Below are 7293 nucleotides of genomic sequence, written 5' to 3'. Positions count from 1 at the left end.
GATGATGCAATTGCAATTTAGGAACTCACTGGACCTGGGGTATTTAGGTAAATTGCTCTGCGCCTCCAATTTCCTGGCCTCTCCAATTCCAGAGCCAAGATTTCTGCTAAGGTCTGGCCTTCAGAATCTGCTTTTCCATCATCAGGAACTAACTCATTTCAAGCCAGAATCACTCGGCTGCCTCCCACAGGAATCTCAGCACTCATTACCTACCTATCTATCTATCTATCTATCTATCATCTATCTATCTATCTATCTATCGATCGATCTTTAAAATAGTGTTGTTATGTGGAAGACAGAGAGAAAGAGAGATAGACAAAAAGAGATCTCCCATCTGCTGGTTCACTCCCCAAATGCCTACAACAGCCAGAGCTGGAGCAGACTGAAGCCAGGAACCTGGAACTCCATCCTGGTCTCCTGCGTGGGTCGCAGGGGTGCACATACTTGAGCCCCCACATGCTGGCTCTCAGAGTGTACATCAGAGAGGAGCTGGATGAGAAGCCGAGCTGGCACTCAAATCCATGCGCTCCAAGATAGGATGGACCATCTTACCCGCTGAGCCAAGTGCCCACCCCATACTCATGATCTAGAATCGAGTGAGTTAAGTAAGACTTGGAGAGTGACTAGACCACCTCCCCAGGCATCACCACACCTCCACTGCCTCCCTGTGAGCCTGCTGCTATATGGATACTCTCAGAAGTATGGTCAAATTCCCTGTGCATTTTATCCCCCCATTACACCAGGGGGAGCAGGCCAACCTTTGTGCTCCACTTCCCTCTGGAATTCTGATGAATCAAGTGTTCATCAATAAAGTGTCAACTGCAAACCAAAATCATAGATTGCACTTGGAACACTCCACTAGGCACACTCGTGGCAGGAAGTGGAGCAGATCTATAGAAGCCAGGACTATGAGTTATAACAGCTCTGTACCTGAGACGCCTGGGTAGCCCCTTGTACTCCTAGGCTCACCACTCTTCATTCTTCAAGAATGGAGTCTAGAGTCACTTTCTCAGGGACACTCTTTGTAACTCTCCCTCTCCTCCGAGCTAACCATCTGCAGACACACATGCTAGTTGAAGCCACTCAATCAATAAGTGAGGTGGTTCGAAGGACCTGTGTGATACACGGGAGCAGTAACAACAACAAAAAACAGCCGTGGCTAGAGATGCAGGTTATACAGCCAGGCGGCCAGAATCCAGTCCTGGCTCCCTTGCTTAACAAGTCTGCCACCCAGAGACTTGCTAGACAAAGAAGGAAAAAGAGAGTCCTCCCTATTCCTGTGAGTGTTGTGTGAATCCATTTGATTTGTTTTCACAGTGTGCGTATGGAGGTGGCAGAAGTTTGGGAGCATAGGCGTTGCCAGGCTAGAAAGTCTTCCATGAAGGGATGCCCTTGCTTCACGTTCTGGAGGGTTCCTGCCTTGCCCTCACTCTCTCCCTGCGTAGAGCCATCAACCCCTCCTAGGTCTCACGAGCCCAGACACAAAGGTCAGGAGAGGTCATTGAAAGGTCTTTAAAGACTTACCTCTCTAGAAGTTGTGGTTCGTGAAAACCCAGAATCAAAGAGCAATGTCTGCATCCACGTTGACTGTCCCCTCCACCCGTGCTGCGGAGCCCTCGCCAAGTGTGGTAGGCAGGATGATGTCTCCCTAAGACGTCTTCACCCAAATCCCTGAATGTTGAAAAGGTCACATTCCAGGGCAGAGGGGACTTGCGGATGTGATTACGTTACAGATCTGGAGAAGATCCGTTGGCTTGGGGCACCCTGGTGGGCCCAGTGCAGTCACGAGAATCCTCTTGAGTGGACTCAGAGAGTTGGAGTCAGGAGGCTGTGAAAACGCTGTGCAGCTGGTTTTAGAGACGGAGCCAAGGAGCAGGCAGCCTCTAGAAGCTGCAATGGTGGGGAAGGCCACGTGCTCGCCCGGAACAAAACATCACCACCTATTGCCTGAGCCCAGGCTCAGGAAGGCTGCAAGTGCTCACGTGACACCGCACCTGCAGGCCTGGTTTACGGACCCTGGGTGGGACTTGGCCCGCTAAGCTCAAGCATTGCAGAAGGCTCTCTCTGGGAGGACGGAGAACACAACCCAGGCGGTTCTGGGGGTTTCCCCCACATCTCAGCGTGCTCCCCTCTCCGTGCAGTCTGCTCGACCTATTACCAAAAAGAGAAGAGTGCGTTCAGCCAAAGCCATCAGGGGCCCTGCCCTCTTCACCCTGGAGCCTGCAGGGGGAATGCAGCCCTGCCCAGCCCTGCGCTTTAACTCAGGGAGCTCCACCTGGGGCTCTGTGAGCCCCCAGACCGCAAAGGCACTAAGTGTGTGTTGCTTTCAGCTACTACGCTTGTGGAAATGCATGGCAACAGTGGAAGGAAACTAACACACCAAGTCACCTGTGCCATTTTCCTCGCGCACTTCCCACTAACCGAAACTATGTCATTCAATTTCTCTGTTGTCTTCTCACCACTGCACAGCATGGGCCACATCCCCAGACTGAGCCCATTGCCTGGCATATTATATATACCCAATACATTTTTTTACATTTACATGAGTGCATAAACTACTAATGCCATTGTTCAAATTTCTTTTTTTCTTAAAGATTTATTTATTCACTTGAGACATAGAGTTATAGACAGATAGATGGAGAGACAGAGAGAAAGGTCTTCCATCCACTGGTTCACTCTCCAAATGGCCATGATGGCTGGAGCTGAGCTGATCTGAAACGAGAAGCCAGGAGCTTCTTCGGGTCTCCCACACAGATGCAGGGGCTCAAGGATTTGGGCCATCTTCTACTGCTTTCCCAGGCTATAGCAGGGAGCTGGTTCTGAAATGGAGCAGCCAGGACTCGAACCAACGCCCATATGTGATGCCGGCACTGCAGGCGGTGGCTTTATGCACTACGACACAGCGCCAGCCCCTAGCTGATCTTCTGATCTAGATCCCTGCTAATGCACCTGGGAAAGCAGCAGAAGATGGCCCCTGGACCCCTGCCATCCACATGAGAGACCCAGATGGAGTTCCTGGCTCCTGGCTTCAGCCTGGCCCAGCTCTGGCTTTTGTGGGCATTTGCAGCTGATGGAAGATCTCTGTCTTTGTTTCTTTCTTTGTCAAATAAAAAGATAAACGTTAAAACAAACTAAAATAGAGTGCAGCTCTGACCGAACTAGCTCTTTCCCTCTGGCTTTAGTTCTCAAGCAGACTGTGCAGAGAATGCAACGTCTGGAGATGAGGGAATGCGTGGAGGACTTGAGTGGCAGTCTGGTGCTTCCACCACTGTGCCTCAGGATGGCTGGGAGAGGACACTTAGCTCCCCGTGGACCGTATGCCTTTGTCAGCAAAATGGAAATAAAGAATTCATGCCACAAAGTTGTGAGAATTCAATGAGAAAATGTACGCAAGAGACTTGAGGGTCGTGCCTGGCACAAAATAATAGCTCAATAAATGAGTAGCCTCTGATTCATTCCTCAACACACTGAGGCGATGTTTACGAAGCCAGATGGTTTCCCACCTTGCCCTCACCAGAAACCGCTGGAGCTGAGTTGTGTGATTTTGAAGAACCTCGCTTGCCACATCTCCCCACCCCTCCCCGCCCCCAGGTCCCAAATCCGTAATTTCTGCTCAGCACTGAAATGATTTGCCAAACCAGTTTCTGTCAGCTAGGGTTTCCCTCTGTCTACTTTCCATCAAAGGATGGACCCCAGCCAGACAGAGGGTTTTGGGGGTTCACTGGGACTGCTCCAAATAAACACACAAACGTGGTTTCGGGGGTATCGTAAAAAGGGAGAAATATAAGGACAAAATGACTCTTTCTTTGTGGTCAGGATGGATCAGCGATATTTGGTAAGGCCATTTTGCTTGCTTGTGTCCTCTTTTTTTTTTTTTTTTTTAAGACTCTACATCATTTTCAACTAGATCTTTCTCAAAATGACTTCCTCTATTTTCTTTCCAACCTCTCAGGGTAAGTTGTGACTTCATCTACACATGCGAGATGTTCTCTTATTTCCCCACCATGCAACTGTACGCACACACGCACAACACTGAATCTCATGTTCTGAATTCTCACTGGCTGGAAGAGGAGGTAATGAGGAACCATCAAGTCCCTTGACTCTCTGGGGACTTTTGTTTTTTTGTTTTTTTTTTTTTGTTTTGTTTGTTTGTTTGACAGGCAGAGTGGACAGTGAGAGAGAGAGAGAGAGACAGAGAGAAAGGTCTTCCTTTGCCGTTGGTTCACTCTCCAATGGCTGCTGCGGCCAGCGTGCTGCCACCGGCGGCAGGAGCCAGATGCTTCTCCTGGTCTCCCATGGGGTGCAGGGCCCAAGCACCTAGGCCATCCTCCACTGCCTTCCCGGGCCACAGCAGAGAGCTGGCCTGGAAGAGGGGCAACCGGGACAGAATCCGGCACCCCGACTGGGACTAGAACCCGGTGTGCCGGCACCAAGGCGGAGGATTAGCCTAGTGAGCCACGGCGCCGGCCTCCGGGGGCTTTTAATAGTACACTGTTACATCATGGAAGCAGCTATGTCTTTTCTCCTGCTCCCTGAATATAAAGAAATCAGAAGTCCCAGTGGGAAGCTGGAGCTATGGAATGGGGACTATCATCTGAAATCTACTCCTAGGTGGAGCCTTTCAGAGAATGAACCTTTCCACTGTACCAAGGGTCCTTGCCACCTAAGCAAAAGATCCTGGCACGTGTAGCATCTGCCCCCTTGGTTATTACACAGCTACTGGGGACCAAAACATGGGTTGTGGGGACTGGTGTTGTGGTGCAGTGGGTTAAACCATTGCCTATAACAATAGCATCTCATTTTGGAGTGCTCTGCTTCTGATCCAGCTCCCTGCTGACGTGCCTGGAAAGAAGTAGACAATGGCTCAAGAACTTGGGCCCTTGCCACTGCGGTGAGAGGACCTGGAAGGAGTTCCTAGATCCTGGCTTCAGCCTGGTCCATCCTTGGATGGTGCAGGCTTTCGGAGAATGAACCAGCAGATGGAAGATCTCTCTCTCTCTCCGCACCTACCCTCCCTTTCAAATAAACAAACAAACAAATAAATAAATCTTTAAAAGCAAATGATTCATAGGTTTCAAAAGTTGTTTGCAATTGTCTTGAATTCCATTATCCATGACCTGTATCAGTCCCACATAAGGGACTGATTATGGAGATACATGATTTGGCCCTGTGCTGTTAGCAGTACTTAGCTAAAAGCCTGGAGCAACCATAGCACTGAGGGAGGACAGTGTAGTGAGGTTGTAGGTCTTGGGAAAGTCATCCAGCCTGCAGGAGCCTCTCAGGAACCTTCATCTCTGTACAGTGGGAAGCATCACAGCCATCTAACATTCCACAGTGTCTGTTTTCACACATAGAAATGAATTCTGGTTTTTAGCTGGGTATACAGCTGCCCATAATGAAACCTCCATGTTCCAGATAGCCTTGGCCATGAAACAGCTGTGAGCAGAAGTGTTGTGTGCAAAGGAAGGCAATGCAGTTGGGTGAAGCGCCATCTTGGATCTATGGCTGACCCCCCAACTGCCCCAGGAATGGCTGAGCAACAAGACGGAAAGAGCCTGGGTCCCTGGGACAGAGCTAGTATACTAGTCTTGTGCCACCTACCTCTTGATACATATGAGAAACAGAAATTCTTGTGTCATTCAAGTCACAGCTTTCTTTTTTTTTTGTAATTTGTAAGAAATGTTCATAAGACAGATTATAAAAAAGTTCATGGAAATGCATATTCTATAAAAACTATGCATGGATTTCAAAGTTTTATTTTGTTCCAAAACAAACTTCTCTTTTAATTTAATTTCCTCTAAACTTTTTTTTAAATTTTATTTATTTTATTTGAAAGTCGGAGTTACACAGAGAGAGAAGGAGAGGCAGAGGCAGAGAGAGAGAGAGGTCTTCCATCCGACGGCTCACTCCCCAATTGCTCCCTAATTGGCCACAACAGCCGGAGCTGTGCCAATCCGAAGCCAGGAGCCAAGAGCTTCCTCCTGGTCTCCCATGCAGGTGCAGGGGCCCAAGAGCTTGGGCCATCCTCCACTGCTTTCTCAGGCCACAGCAGAGAGCTGGACTGGAAGTGCAGCAGCTGGGACTCGAACCTACACCCATTTGCAATGCCGGCACTGCAGGCAGCGGCTTTACCCACTATACCACAGCGCTGGCCCCTCCTCTAAGCTTTTTGATGTACCCTTGTATTTCTACATGAGGAGGTGATGTTTATTCACATGCCACGACTGGAAGGGTCCTACTGTTGAGCAGCCTGAATTCTTTCCCAAGGGTCTGAAGTTGGTTTCTGTGGTCTGCTGGAAGCCCAGGTGTTATATCCAGCCTACTGTGCCTGTTGAGGTCCCAAGTGGGGCTCAGCAGACAACCAGCAAGATTGACTTGGTGGTCACTGACTGTCTCTCTTGGGGAGGCAGTGCTGTTTCTTATAAATCACATGAGCTCTCCCAGGGGTCTATACTTCCTAACATGACTCCACACATTGCTGTCCTAGAATTTCCCATCTTTCCACAAGCACGGTGAAGGATGTGAGTAATTCACAGAGAAATATAAGCAAACATAAACATATTTTAAATGGTTAAAGCAACCTAGTATAAAAAATTAATGACATTAAGCATTTATTAAGTATCAACAACCTTGCAGAGAAATGTCGGGAGACTACACTGGTGAAGTAACATTGAAAGGTGGGGCCGGCGCCATGGCGCAGTAGGTTAATCCTCCGCCTGAAATGCCATCATCCCAAATGGGCTCCAGTTCTAGTCCCGGCTGCTCCTCTTCCAATCCAGCTCTCTGCTATGGCCTAGGAAAGCAGTAGAAGATGGCCCAAGTCCTCGAGCCCCTGCGCCCATGTGGGAGACCCGGAAGAAGCTCCTGGCTCCTGGCTTCGGATCAGGGCAGTTCTGGCTGCTGCAGCCATCTGGGGAGTGAACCAGCAGATGGAAGACCTCTCTCTCTGTCTCTCCTTCTCACTGTCTGTAACTCTAACTCTCAAATAAAATAAATAAATCTTAAAAAAAAACATTGAAAGGCAATTGAGGTTTCTGTGGTTAAGTCAGGAAAACAAAGTTATAAGGATATTGACTGCAGTTGAGCTTGCTTGCCTCCTTTTTTACAATTACAGAAGTTGTTTTTAGTTTTTTTTACTCAAGTTATTTTTAAATAGCTTTATTGAGGTTTAATATATATGCCATAAAATTAGCTCTTTTGAGTGTACAAGTCAATGATTGTTAGTAAGTTTGCAGTTACACAACCTTGACCCAAATCCAAGTTTAGAACATCTCCACCCTCCCAAAAGGTCCT

The sequence above is a fragment of the Oryctolagus cuniculus genome, chromosome 16 (genome assembly GCF_964237555.1).
Source record: "Oryctolagus cuniculus chromosome 16, mOryCun1.1, whole genome shotgun sequence".
Lineage (NCBI taxonomy): Eukaryota > Metazoa > Chordata > Mammalia > Lagomorpha > Leporidae > Oryctolagus > Oryctolagus cuniculus.
Note: the sequence above shows the minus strand (reverse complement) of the source record.